General features: G+C 49.1%; 1 protein-coding gene across 10 annotated transcripts in view; it reads right to left on the bottom strand.

Moving 5' to 3' along the window:
* MRAS (muscle RAS oncogene homolog) overlaps positions 1-8,660 on the bottom strand; it is a 41,409-nt gene extending 32,749 nt beyond the window's left edge. For 2 of the 10 annotated variants that reach the window (XM_055718214.1, XM_055718216.1), the window contains exons 1-5: positions 5,671-6,502; positions 4,677-5,400; positions 2,451-2,651; positions 2,080-2,132; positions 1,405-1,488 (exon numbers count right to left, since the gene is read on the bottom strand). The gene's annotated coding sequence lies outside the window, so the exon portion shown is untranslated. The other 8 variants (XM_055718211.1, XM_055718220.1, XM_055718212.1 and 5 more) reach the window with 6 other exon arrangements.
* Positions 8,661-13,024: the final 4,364 nt, after the last annotated feature.

Below are 13,024 nucleotides of genomic sequence, written 5' to 3'. Positions count from 1 at the left end.
ATCGTGTTACTTTTTGTCATTTCGTATCTTTTTGGAGTCTTTCTGTGTCACAACCAACTGGTAAAGAGCTTGTATCACAGGCTCACAAACCCACAGAAGAAAATCCTCTAAATGCTTTTTTGGAGTGACCAGGTACCTGGAGACATGATGCAGTGGATTATTTTAGTAGCTCTTTAAGCGGGAAGGCCAGTTCAAGAAAAAAATGAGTGGGATTCCCGCTACACCAATGTCCATTAACATCCTTTTAACTTGAATTGGGTGGGTCTTTATTCCAGCTGTTGTGTATCAGACTCACCATTAGGCTTTTTGCTTCCAGCAAAGTGCAAATAACAGATTCCTATTCAAAAGCTTTTCAACCACCCTTACATTTGCAAGATGAGCAATTATTTGTTTCCACAGACCCGAACCAGCCTTATACTATTACAGCCTTTTGTTTGCCAGTGTACCCCACAAAAATATATTGAAGGAAGCTTAAACATGCTCATTTTCATACTGATATGACCAATTCTCAAAAAAAAACCCAACCCCAAAACAAAAATAAAACACCAAACCAACAACAAAACAGAACACCCAATAAACCCGAAGATTTCACTTCAATAGTTATTTCTTCTCACTTCGAACACCCCTCTCAAATAAGTGGGCAAAACAGAGGAGCTGCAGAGCATCTTGCGGTTACCAAATCCATATTTTCTGTGCACATCATGCTGTCTGGGTTTGTTCACAGCGAGTCTATCTCTATCCTCTGTTCCTGGCCCACCCAGTAATGGAACCCCAGTTCCAATCCCTTCTCCACCTGCGACTGGAACAGAGCCATGCTGGTGGGCAGACATTTGGAAAGCTTAATTCATTGGCACTCTCAAATAAACACTATTTCATTAAGGAACTTTTAAATAAAACAAACACACACCACACTTGCACTTCATAATTAAGTGCAAGCCAACTGAATTAGTGTCAAGACATGCCGTAAGTGGAAGTATCAAACCCTGGCACCCCCGTGTCCCTAGCAGGCTCCAACAGGAGAGCTCTGGCAGCTTGTACTGCAGCGGACCCCAACCCTGCATCTCCTTGGGACTACAGCTCTTGTGCAGGCAGAAGTGGCTGTGCCCAGACTCTGCCTGCTCCTGCTCAGGATGTGGGTACCTGCTGTGTGATGCTGCAGGCATGGCCTGAGAGGGACAGGGACATCCCTGCCCTGGCCACGACCCAGGTGTGACCTTCCAGCAAAGGAGCAGTAACCGCTGAGAAGGTAAGATCTCTGCTCCAGCCCGCAGCTCTGCGAGCTCCTGCCCAAGCCCAGGGAAGCTAACAGCACTGAGCGCTTCCAGGTTTTTCAAGAAAAGAATTTCCCTGTAACCAGCACAAGGTACGTGATATGGGCCCAAAGCGAGGCACAGCATGACTTACAGCTGACTTCAGTGGGCTTTAGTTTGATCTGTAAATCCTCTCGACACTTCACAAGAGCGTTTCTTAACTCCCGCTGCCTTCAGCCTCATAAGAGATAGACATAAATACTTAGCATTAGCATAGCTCCTCATGACTCATTTTTTCTCCTTTTTAAATATAGCATCATATAAATGTGGATATGTTCTGAGCAATAAAACATGTATTGTTACTGTTCACCATGCAACCAAAACAAAAAATTCCTCCTGCAGGCTTTGCAACAGCTTCCTCCCCCAAAACCAAAACACCGGTGCCCCTCACAAGGCCAGGACGGAGCAAGGGCAGATCTCCCTCAGGGAGCCCAGGCAGCACAGGGACACAGCACGGCGGCAGCAGATGTGGAGCCAGCAGCTGGACAGAAGGCTTCATCATCAACCCAGCCACTCATATCAACTTTATTAAAAAGAGCAGAGCTGGCTCCGGACACAGGAAGAACAGGGATTTGCCCAGCAGAATGGAGTTTCAATAGCTGTGAGGCAGCCTATGCCAGCACTGGGGAAGCCAGGCTTGCTGAAGAAGTGGTGGTGGCACCTTTAGCTGGGGAATGCTCCCTGTTCCGCATCTTCCCTCAGACATACATCATCTTCCTCCCTCCATAACCAGGCTTGATCTTTCCTCCTTAGAAAAGCCAAATCCCACCTTGTCTAGCCAAGGAAACGTCCCAAGCTGCCTCAGAAGCACTGAGGAGGAACCTGATAGGAAGGCAGAACACGGATCAGAGCTTGATGGTTTTCACAGGAATTGAGAACCAGTTTCAGCACCTTCCTGCCTGTCCTGCTTCACACTTCCCTGTGTGATCCTGTGTGCTGTGTTTAGCTCTACTGAATACTCCAGTTCCCCAGCTGTACAAGCAAGATAAATAGTAGGTCCCTATCTCACAGTCATGCTGCAAAATAAATAATTTTGCATTACAAGTGTTACAGGAATGCTTTAAAAATTGCACAAGTACCAACACTAATCCATCACTGCTCAAAAAGGGACCCAAGACTGATAGCAAATTGAAGTCTTACCTACACAAACATAAACACTAGAGTATGCAAGACTCTTTTCTTAGTTTATCTGTTTCTTCCGATAACCATGTTCGCGCTGGTGACTCGAACTGTTCCAGTCACAAGTTGTTTGAATTCAGTGCACCAAATTGCATCTGGAGAAATGTATGTTTCGCTCTGTCTACGGTGATGGCTGAGACAACAGTCATCCTCCCAGATGTCCTGAGGACACACATGAAAGTACACACTCACATCCATCCTGCTGTCAGGTGACTGAAGAGTAGCCATTTTTACATCATGGACCTCTCTACCAAGATTACCTCTGAGAATCTATTTTCCACATTATTTTTCTAATTGTTTCTTCAACCTCCTTATTTAATATCAGAGATGAGCAGAGTGGCAGAGCTGCCATGTTCATCCTAAAACCTGTCATTTAAAAGACATGATAACAGAAGCCTTTTCTTAAAACTTCCAGGAGTATGTGTGGCTTAAAAAGCTGGTTCCTGTTTAAAATAATGACTAAGACTCTTAGGAATCTAACTCCCAAAGTCACACAGGTAGTTTTGAATATGTTACCCTTTTACAGTAATTATGCCATCAAAGTTCCAGTCAAAAGCTGATGAGCGTTACTAATATATGCTGATGAGTGAGCCTGTAAGTGAAAGACCTTCTTGCTTTATTTACACTCCAGTAAATCAGAAAGCACACCAAGACTTATTTTCACATACAAGAGTAACAGACCTGACCCCAGGAGACACTTCGCAAGGTTAACTCACAGCCCAGGGAACAGGCTTATTGTAAACTGGCTGCAAGCTGGTGCAGTTGTACTTGTTTTCACTCGAGATGACGGAAACTTGGAGCAGCTGTTTGGTCTTCAGTGGACTAACAGCAGCCACTACATAAACCAGTCATCTGGCCCACCATGTTTGATCCTTACAAATCACCACTCAGTGCCAAACAGTCCCCAGGAATTCCTCAGTGACACTCATCTCCAGCCCAAGAACTAGGCAGATGCAGTCAGGAGTTGGCAATAACCAGAGAGAGCAGCAATCAGCAAACCATGTGTGGGCATTTCCTCACCTTGAGGAAAATAAACATATTTTTCCCTCCCCAAAATGAAGTGCCCATTTCAGGTAGGTTTAGCAAGTTAGCACAGGAGCGAGAACTGTTGTACATTCAAAAAAGAGAGGCTTTGTATAAAACCGTGGAATTTGCAGCAACAAAGAAGGCTTAGGTAGTGGAGGGCTGTGAGGGATGAAGAAAGAATAAACCATTTTTATCACGCTGCATAAAGTTATATATTTGTACAACAGTCCTTCCAGAAGCAGACCTTCTGAAAGAGAAGGCAAGGCAGGCATTATGTTATCTGGGAGAAGGATAAGCAGCTTTATACTTGTAGTAGAAGAAAGCGAAAGAAAGTAGTTCAGGACTTTAATCTCAAGCCCATCAATGGCAAAAAAGTTCTAAGGCAAACAAAATATAGCCAAAAATTAATAAAAAACCCCCTCAGCTGTAGAAGCATTAAGCAATTCTGCTGGTCAGTTCTGGGTGGAAGAGAAGCAGCAGGAAGGGGAATCCAGCCCCAGAGTATCTCAAATACTTAGATGCCTTCTGAAGTATCTCAGCATTTGCTATATTTATGCTCCCAACACACCCCACAATGAAGAAGCTTCTACTACCCTATTTTAGGAAGAAGAAAAGTGGGTTCAGTGAGAGGCAGATTCACAGTTATGGTTATCCATAAGAGCTGCTGACCTTAGCCTCCCTGCCTTTGGGCAGTCTTGTGACAGAAAGTAACTTGGAGCAGGTTTTCCATCTGTTCAGCTAGCTCCAGCCACTGGACTAGTCTCTCTGACAAAACCTATACGTCTGCGCCACACGAATCACCACTTACTGAGGAACTAGTGTCTGAAGCAGTAAAATTATCAGGATAATTTTATATCGGGATAAGTATCATAAAGTACAGAAAACTACTTAGAAATATCATTAACCTCCCCCAACCCTTCCCCCACCTCTTCCCTCAATCATTATTTCAGAAGACATATTTTTGTATACTTATTTCATCATCTAAAAACAGATGGCCGGTTTGCCATATCTCTGTGCAAGACTTCCACACTTATTACTCTTCCGCTGACATTTTCTCACATATACATGCATGGACGGATCAGCAATTGCTCCACTGCATTCTCAAATGGAGAATAAGAGTCATAAATCTCAAAAAAATGAGTACGCCAAAAAATTCAGCACCTGAAGTTACAGCGTTCATTTTTCCTCTCTGTCCAGAAAAAGCCAATTGTAGCTTATCGCAGATTTTATTGAAGTTGATGGACTTCCTTTAGATTTACACTGGATACAAACACTCAGGATGTGACGGACTGGAGTGCTGGACCTCTGTTTCCCCATGGAGAAAAAGAGCCAGTGACATTCAAGCAGAACAGGAGGGCTGCACTCCCCTCCCCACCAAATATCTTCTGTCAAGTCCCTCTGTAGGCAACAACAGGAGAAAGAAGCAGTAACTCCACCAAGGACTAGGCTAACGTTCCTCCCATCTGCCAGTCCCACGCTCATTCTGTTTTCACTTGGACCAAAATCCTCCCAACCCCTTCTGCTTTATACTTCATTAAAACTGGGTGCCTCAGACACCAAGAATAATAAAGTTGATCTTTGAAAGGCCACTTTCAAGGCATATTTCCTTATCTTTTAACACCACATTTCTTCTTCAATCCCATCTATAGTACTGTCTTGGAAGCCTGGAAATTAATTCCATATTTTCCATATTGAATCTATCCCCCCAACCCTCATCTACTTATGACAGTAAAAGCTTACGCAAACACCAGCACCATACAAAAATGCTCCCTTCTTCGTTCCTGTGGGTTCATGTTAATATTCTCCACCTCTAGAGTCTGGAGTACGCTCTGCGTTGAGGGCTGCACGTTCCCCTGCTGAGATGCAATCCCTCCTGCCTCTACCTCTGCAGGTAAGAGAGGTAAAAGGGACACAGAGTCATGGAGAAGTTACAACACTGAGGCAAGGGCAGCTCCCACACGCAGGGGCCCCACGCCACACCAGAGGCCCCACGCAGGCTGCAAAGGCTGAGCGAGGAGCCACTGGGAGTGACAGTGTGGCTGGAGCTGCGCAGAGCAAACAAACCAGGCAAAACCAAATTAAGACTGTTCCAGTTGAAGTCTGGAGCCTAAAACCTTCATAGGGCAGACTGATTCATCCTAATGAATTGACTCACCTCCCTCTGCCCTGCAGGTCAGCAGGGATGCCAGGCTTGGCAACTGTGGGCGATACGTAGAGGCTCTTGGCTTGAATCCAGCCACAAGAAATATTTCACACCCAAAGACAGAAGATAAAAATGGAAGAAATGAATGAAGCCAAACAGCTTTCTTCAAGCAGCCCTCCAGAATTAAGAGAAGAAGGGAGAAGAGCTTCTGCCCTGATGGTCTTAACAGCAAAACACTACCGGCAGCATGCGGTGTGAGCCAAAGGGCTGCGCAGGTCTCAGGTACAGGACACCGCTTCTGTCCACAGTTGAAGAGCTCTAAGGAACCATAGCACGATGTCAATGATAATGATTCATCTCATTAATTTCTCCTGTATTCGCTTGTCTGTGCGTTGCCCTCATGTACTACTTTGCCAATGACAACATCAGCTCATGTACAGGACTCGCCTTCCTCCTTCCAGTCCCCAAATGCCATCTCTCCCCCTATGCAAAAAAAAAAATTTCCAAAAAAGGAAAGAAGTCCCCTCTAACCAAGAGATGATACAGTTTTATTCTTCCCTTTTGTTAGCCTCAGTCCCAGTTTAATAAAAAAAAAAGACACCCAACACAACACATACCAAACACTACCCCCTATGAAGAAGGCAAGCTTTGTTTCTGTAATTCTTAGTTCCTCCGCAAAAAATTTTGAGCTTGTGAAAACACCCACCAAAAACTTCAATAAATAGAAACTGCCTTTCACATCATTTCTGAAAAAAGATGCTGGGCCAGCTCCAAACCTGGTGCAGCTGCTGTGGTTCAGGAGTCATGCTGGCGGGGTGTTTGGCCCTCTGCAGTTTGGGCTATACACTCATATCATATGTGATATCTCCTGGAATGGAGGAGCAAAATCAAAGGAAGTCAAACAAATGGATGCAGAACTATAATATAAAGAACACCTATTTTTCTATATGCACTATTATTTCTAAAGAGATACTGCCAGCTTTGTATTTTCACACTCAAGTATGTAGAAAGAAATCCTACCCCTATTAGGCAGTCCAAAGCTATGCTATCGAGAGGCAGGTTTTAAAAACCTATTACTTCATAATTTCCTTGCCACACCCTTGTTCTCTCTCGTATCTCCTCCTGATTAATAGACCCCGTTTTTACAATGCCCCTAACAGATTCAGAGCAACAGACAAGCACCTTTCCTAAAGAAAATTAGTGACACCTGACCCATGCAGTTTTAGGCCTTTGAAATGCATCTCTCTCATGCAGAGGGGGCCTGAGCTAACTGGGTAATTTCATAGCGAAAATCCAGAAGCATATCTGTATCCAGGTACGACTATAAGGTTGGTGTGCTTGTTCTTAGTATCAAGTACTGGATAAACAAAAATATCCAGGTAAGACATAAATAGAATGTTTCCAGTCAACAGCATCCCTTGAAGCCTGCCACCAAAATCCAAACTGAGATGACTTAAGATACCTAAGGAGTTGGCGGTTTAGATTTTCACACTTTCAGAACGTTAGGCAACTAATGCAGAAAAGTCCCAGCTGATGGGTGCAGAAGGGCTGCAGCTGCCTATGCTGGAGGAGAGGGGGGCAGGACTCCACCGTACGCTTTGCTCTCCTGACAAAACCCCAACCCCTACCCCGAACTGCCACAGCGTAAAGTCCCGATTTGTTGTACGAAGTGAGCAGCTCGACAGGGAGGTTTGCTGGAGCAGTCAAGCACAGGATGCTGAGACTGGTCCACCCCAGGTCCAACTCTTAACTTGCTCCTCAACTCGCAGCCAGCGTGGCTCTGTTTCTCTGGGAAGCAGGGTTTTCTAAACACTGCTTCTAGGGCTCTTGAGCCGTTTTTGTTTTTTTTTTTAAAAAAAACAAACCAACGTTACAAGTTTTCTTTCTAATCCCCAGCAATCCCAAGCACAAAGCTGAAATGTCCTTGTCTTTCAGCTGCGGTTCAGTTCTCAAAGCTGAAAAAAAGTACAAGGGGGGGAAAAGAAAGTACCTCCTCCTCTCCTTGCCTCTTTGTAATTCAAGATAGCATCTACATCTTTCTTCTAAAAGTCTAGCAAATAACTCAAACACACGAATCTGGAAGCTTTCACAAAGTACTTAGTGGTCGAAGAACAGTTTTAATACAAGATAGGAAATCTTGCAACACAGAAAACATGCAAAAGGTAGGAAAATAAAAGATTAGAGCGGCTCTGAATCGGGGGGTGGGGGAGTGGGGTGGGTACCCCAGGCAGAACAAAACGCCAGCAAACCCCAACTCCCCCAGACCTCTCGCCACCCGGCGCGCCCCGGAGCGCGCCCCTGGCCAGCGCGCACCCAGCGGGCACGCATCCCACAGCGCTCCGCCGTGCCACACATGTTCCGTTTTCCAAGCCTTCCGCAGGGAAGGAGGGAGGGACCCCCCGGGATGCCGAGAGCCCCCCGCGAGACAAAGCCACCGTACCGTCCCGAGCCGGCGTCCGGCGTGGCTGAGAGCGGCGGCTCCGCGGCGACAGTCGGCGACAGCCCTTTCTTCCCGACAGCGAGCTCCGGCCCGGGAAGGCGGCGGTGCCCGGGGCGCGCTCCTCCCGCCGGGGGGGGTCATGCCAGAGCGGGGCGCCGCATTTCAGCGGGCGTTACCGGGGGAAGAGAGGCGGGGGGGCCCCGCCGTTACCGGGGATGTCACCGTGCCCCCGCCGCGCCCGCGGGCTCTCCGCGCGTGCAGCGCCCAGCTGCCGGCCGCGCGACCCCGCGCCCCTCGCCTGGCGGGGGAGCGGCGGCAAAAAGCGCAGTTTATTGGGGGGGGGGGGCGCTCCCCCCGCCCCTGCTGAAAGCGCCACCCAGGCCCGCGTCCTCCCAGCCCCGTCCCCAAGCCCCGCTCACCCGGGGCCGCGCCCTCAGCGCCCGCCCATGCCCGCCGAGAGGCGCCCGCGGCCGGGCAGCGCCGCCGGCCCCCGCCCGCTCCCGCCCCGGCGGCCGCGGCAGGGGAGCCCGCACCCGGCCAGCCCTTATATCGCCGCGGCGGCTGCTATAAATAGCCCGGCCCCGCCGCCGGGGGCCGGGCCGGGCGCCGCCGGAGGGGTTTTCACGGCGGCGGCGGGGACCCGCCATCACCTGCGGCTCGGTGACGGCGACGCTTTTCTCACTTTTGACTCGCTGTGGTGCCGCTCCCCGGCGGGCGCGGGGAGGCAGCGCGGCTCCCGGGGGGCCCGGGGCCGCCGACCCCCGGCGCGGCAATGGGCCCGTCCGCCGCCGCCGCGTTAAGGTGGACCGCGGCAGGCACGGGCGGCGGCACCTTAAAGCCTCTCGGGCGGGCGGTGCCTCGCCGCTCCCCGGCCGGTACCCCGCGGCCCGGGGGCTGGGGCCGAGAGCGAGCGGAGCGACCCTGCGGGCCCAGGGGTCCGTGCGGCCGCCGGGACCGAGGAGGAGGAGGAGGGTCAACGCCCGCGTCCCTGCCGGCTGGGCCGGCAGCGGCTGGAGGGCACGGGGTTAGGCGGCCGCCGTTCGTGCCACGTGAACACGGCACACACTGCCATCAAGAACCAGCTACCGCACGCGTGTACGCTCATAGGAAATACGAGGAAGCCCTATGAACTTTTATCGCAATAGCAGAGTTTGTGCTTAAGACAACAGGGCTCACCCGAGCTGAGACTTAAGGGAACACACGGGCAGTGGTCACTCCTCCTGCCTCGCCTTTGTACCCTTGGCGCTGGGAGATGGAACCAAAGCAGCACTTTGCATCTCACCCCTTTGCCACCCTCACACCTTCCCCTTGCAGCCGAGGGGTGCAGAATCCTGCTGCTGTGCCTGCCCTCGTTCCCTTACGCACGCTGCCCACGCAGGGGGGGCAGGCAATAATCCATGCCAGCAAGGACCACTTGGTCTGGCAGTGCCCTGTGTCCTACCACAGGAGCAGCTTGGGCACAACCCTGCAGGGTGCTCAGGCATGTGCCAAGCACCATGAGCATCTCAGGGGGCTGCATTCAGGCACCTGCTCATTTACCTGGCTGGGTCAGGGCCCACCTCCCTGCTGGTTTGCAAAGCACACCTATATGCCTCAAACTGGCTCTTATGGAGATGTGAACAGCCCCAGATCCCCCTCTGTGCCAAATCAGCACTGCAGCACAGCCCAGTACTCCCCGAAAACGTCTACCCAAGGCAGCCCGGTACCATGCTGTGGCCTGCACAAGATGAGAGAGCGCCTCTCTGCTGCCTTTCCCACATAGGTAAGAGGCGGAGAGGTGCACGCTGCCATTTTACGAACAAGATACGGGAGTCTTTTGCCTCAAAATCCACATTGGTCCAGCAGCGTGGAGGAGGTGAGAGGGAGCAGACCCACTGCAAGTGGCCACAGCATGCCTGGCGGGGCTGGCTCACTCCACACATTCTTTGCTCATCTCAGCCTGCCTGGAGACTGGAGACTTGTCCAGGAGAGCCCCCACAGGCTTTCCTGACCTAACCATGAAACGGAGGCATTCTGTCCACATGAATCAACAGCTGAGTTTGTAAGACACGCATTTGTCAACAAGGAGTCACAGGCTTGCCCGTGAATTTGGTACAAAACTTGGCTCCTCTGTGGGCTGCAAATTCCAGGGCGAAATGGTCTCCTCAGTTTCCCAAGGGCAGACTTTGCCAGCAGCTTTGTGCAGTTCAGCAGCGGAGGTGGCTGCCTACAAGGAATCTGGCTTTTTGCTATCAGCACATCTTGCCACGGGTGAGGGCAGTGCTGGCAAAGCTGCTGGGAAGCGGTACCCATTAGTAAATCCCAAACACAGCAGCGTGTTTATATAGTCTCAAAGGTGGGGAAACATTGTCCTGGGACCAGTAGACCAAACATTTCAGGTTTAGATCTTGAAGTCTGAACATCCAGCTTTGTACTTGGGCATCTTAAACAGACCACTCCTCAGAGAGGCACATTTCTGCTTCTGTGGAGAAGTGTGGGTTGTTTTTCCAAACCAAGCCCAATATTCAGACACTCAAGCCTGAAAATCTCCGATGCATTTTATACTGAACTCAGTTAGCATTTGAGAGGAAAAGCCTGTGGCCTGGCTCCTACATGTTGGATGTCTGGAGTATTCCTCCGTTCTCCGTAGCCTTCCTGCCCATAAGGAATACTAAAATTATATAAGGAGGAAAGCCAAAACCTCCTCTTTCAATTCCAGCCAGTATCTGGAGCAGCATTAAATTTCTTGTAGCATGTATTAGTTAACAACATTGCTAAAGGGGAATTTCTGCTGTGGTTGAGCGCTTATACGGTACAATTCCTATTTAAGTGCATTTCTGTATCCTGCTGAGTCACCCCAAGGCGCCCTCAAACAAAACTTCAACTTGACAGCAGAGGTGGTAGCATGAAGAACCCCCCCTTTACCAGTCCTCCCCAGGGGGATGCGAGTGCAGGATGGGCAAGCTTCGAACTGTGGAACTTAATACAAAGCTAAAAGAAAAAAGTGCCTTGAAATTTCAGCCAGCATTTTCCCCCCTACAGCTTTAAGCACATGACATTTCCAGTCTCTTTCTGCTTCACTTAGTAGATTAAAGTGACCGTACAGTCTCTGAACTGCTCAGGTCAGACTATACTTCAGGCAAACTGTCTCTAAATAAGAGGACACATTATTTATATAGCATAATATTTCACTATTAGGGCTAGATGAATGTGGCAGTTTATTATCCCGTATTAAAGCTGAGTGGGTTAATGCAGCACGAGCCTCTTGGCTTGTTTTGCTGGCAGCTGCCTTTCAGGCTGGCTGGGGATGCTTCCCTTGCTCACCCCGGCATGCTGCACGTGAGCTGAGGTCTGCAGTGGGTGGCTACAAGCACAGGGGCTTGTACGGCATGGCAGCAAGGCAGGGACTGTTTGCACATAGAAAAGCAATGTTTTTTTCTGCAGAAACAGTGCAATGGGTAAGATTTTTGTCTGTAGAAGTTCCTGCCAGTGCCATGTAGCTGGGAGTAAGAAGTCACTGCAGAGAAGGCAGAGGATGGACATGGGGTCTGAGCGCACACGGTGGCCCTCCCGTGAGCTGACCCAAGGCACTGCTGGTGTCGCTGTCTGGAGGGCAGCTGGGTTGTGCTGGAGCAGGGACCTGTACCTGACTGCACCCTGCAGAGATGCACACACCATCCTGCACTGGATCAGAATTCGCTAGTGTGGACCCTCACAGGCTTAACCTTTGGTGTTGGAATTTGGAGAAGAGCACAGGGAGACCAAAGCCTGAGCCCTGCCTAATGGCTCAGTCTCAAATGAGCTGCAAAGGAAGAAGTTGAGGTGCTCCTATGATGTGCCAGGTGTCTCCAAATCAGCATGAAACCAACGCAATAGCTTTGCTGTCACTGTAAGTCCAGTCTGTCAGAGGCAGCAGATCACTCCTTCAGGCTACGGATGAAGAATATTGCAGCACATCTATGGACCAGGAACAATGAAGCTATATAAAAAGACAGCCTAAACAGCTGAGATTCATTTCAGTGAATTTCTGTGTGGCGCTTGGCACAGACTACAATAAAGCTACTTAGCAGTAGAGGACATCTAGTGATATTCATATGCAACTACATAAACCCGATAAAAGTTCACATGTGACTGAAGAGCCAAGCGTGGCTAAAGATGGGATATGGTGTGGCTGTAACAGCTGCAAGAGGGCTGGGACAGGCTGACCACACAGCACCATGTATAAACTGGTCACAACAGAAAAAACTCCCAAGAGGCTTTATACAAAGAAAACGTACAGCAAAACAGTAGACAAAAAGCTCAAGGGAGCTGGTGGTGCTGCACCTTTTAACAAGGAGATGTTACAGACAAGCATAGTGCTTTTATTTCTACAGCAAAAGACCCTGTAGGCAGGGATACAGAGATTAAAATCAGCAGTTTTCTTTCAGGAGCCTTTGCTCTTATCTCAATTTGCCTTTCATGTGACTCACCCTGAGCACACACTGCAAACATCTGCCTCAAGATCAAGATTTTTTTTCCTCCCCTAGTACAAGAGATCAGCCCTTTCTACATACCCTTTTGCAGCCTGCTGTTCTTTGTTTTAGGAAGGTTACATAGAATACTTCCCCCCTCCAGGTTATTTATAACAGGGGATTCTCTAGAAATATTTTTCCGGACATATTCCAGGCATAGGATGAGGAATTTGGCTCCAAAACAAAGAGACTGACGGTTTGGTTTCTAGAAAGACAAGGATCAGCAGAGCTTTATAAAAGAACACACTTCCCTGAGGAAATAGACTCATTTTCTCTGATGCTTCCTTTGAATGGAATTATTTCCTTTAAGATCACCATTAATTTAGGAGTAAGGGCTTCACATTTGAGACCTCACCATCTTGCACTTATTTCCATGTCAGATGCGCTCAGTTTACAAGTGTTGAGGAAAGGTGGGACATCATTACTCCTAATAAAA

Source organism: Falco cherrug, chromosome 8 (assembly GCF_023634085.1).
Source record: "Falco cherrug isolate bFalChe1 chromosome 8, bFalChe1.pri, whole genome shotgun sequence".
NCBI lineage: Eukaryota > Metazoa > Chordata > Aves > Falconiformes > Falconidae > Falco > Falco cherrug.
This window is presented reverse-complemented; position numbering and strand designations above follow the sequence as displayed.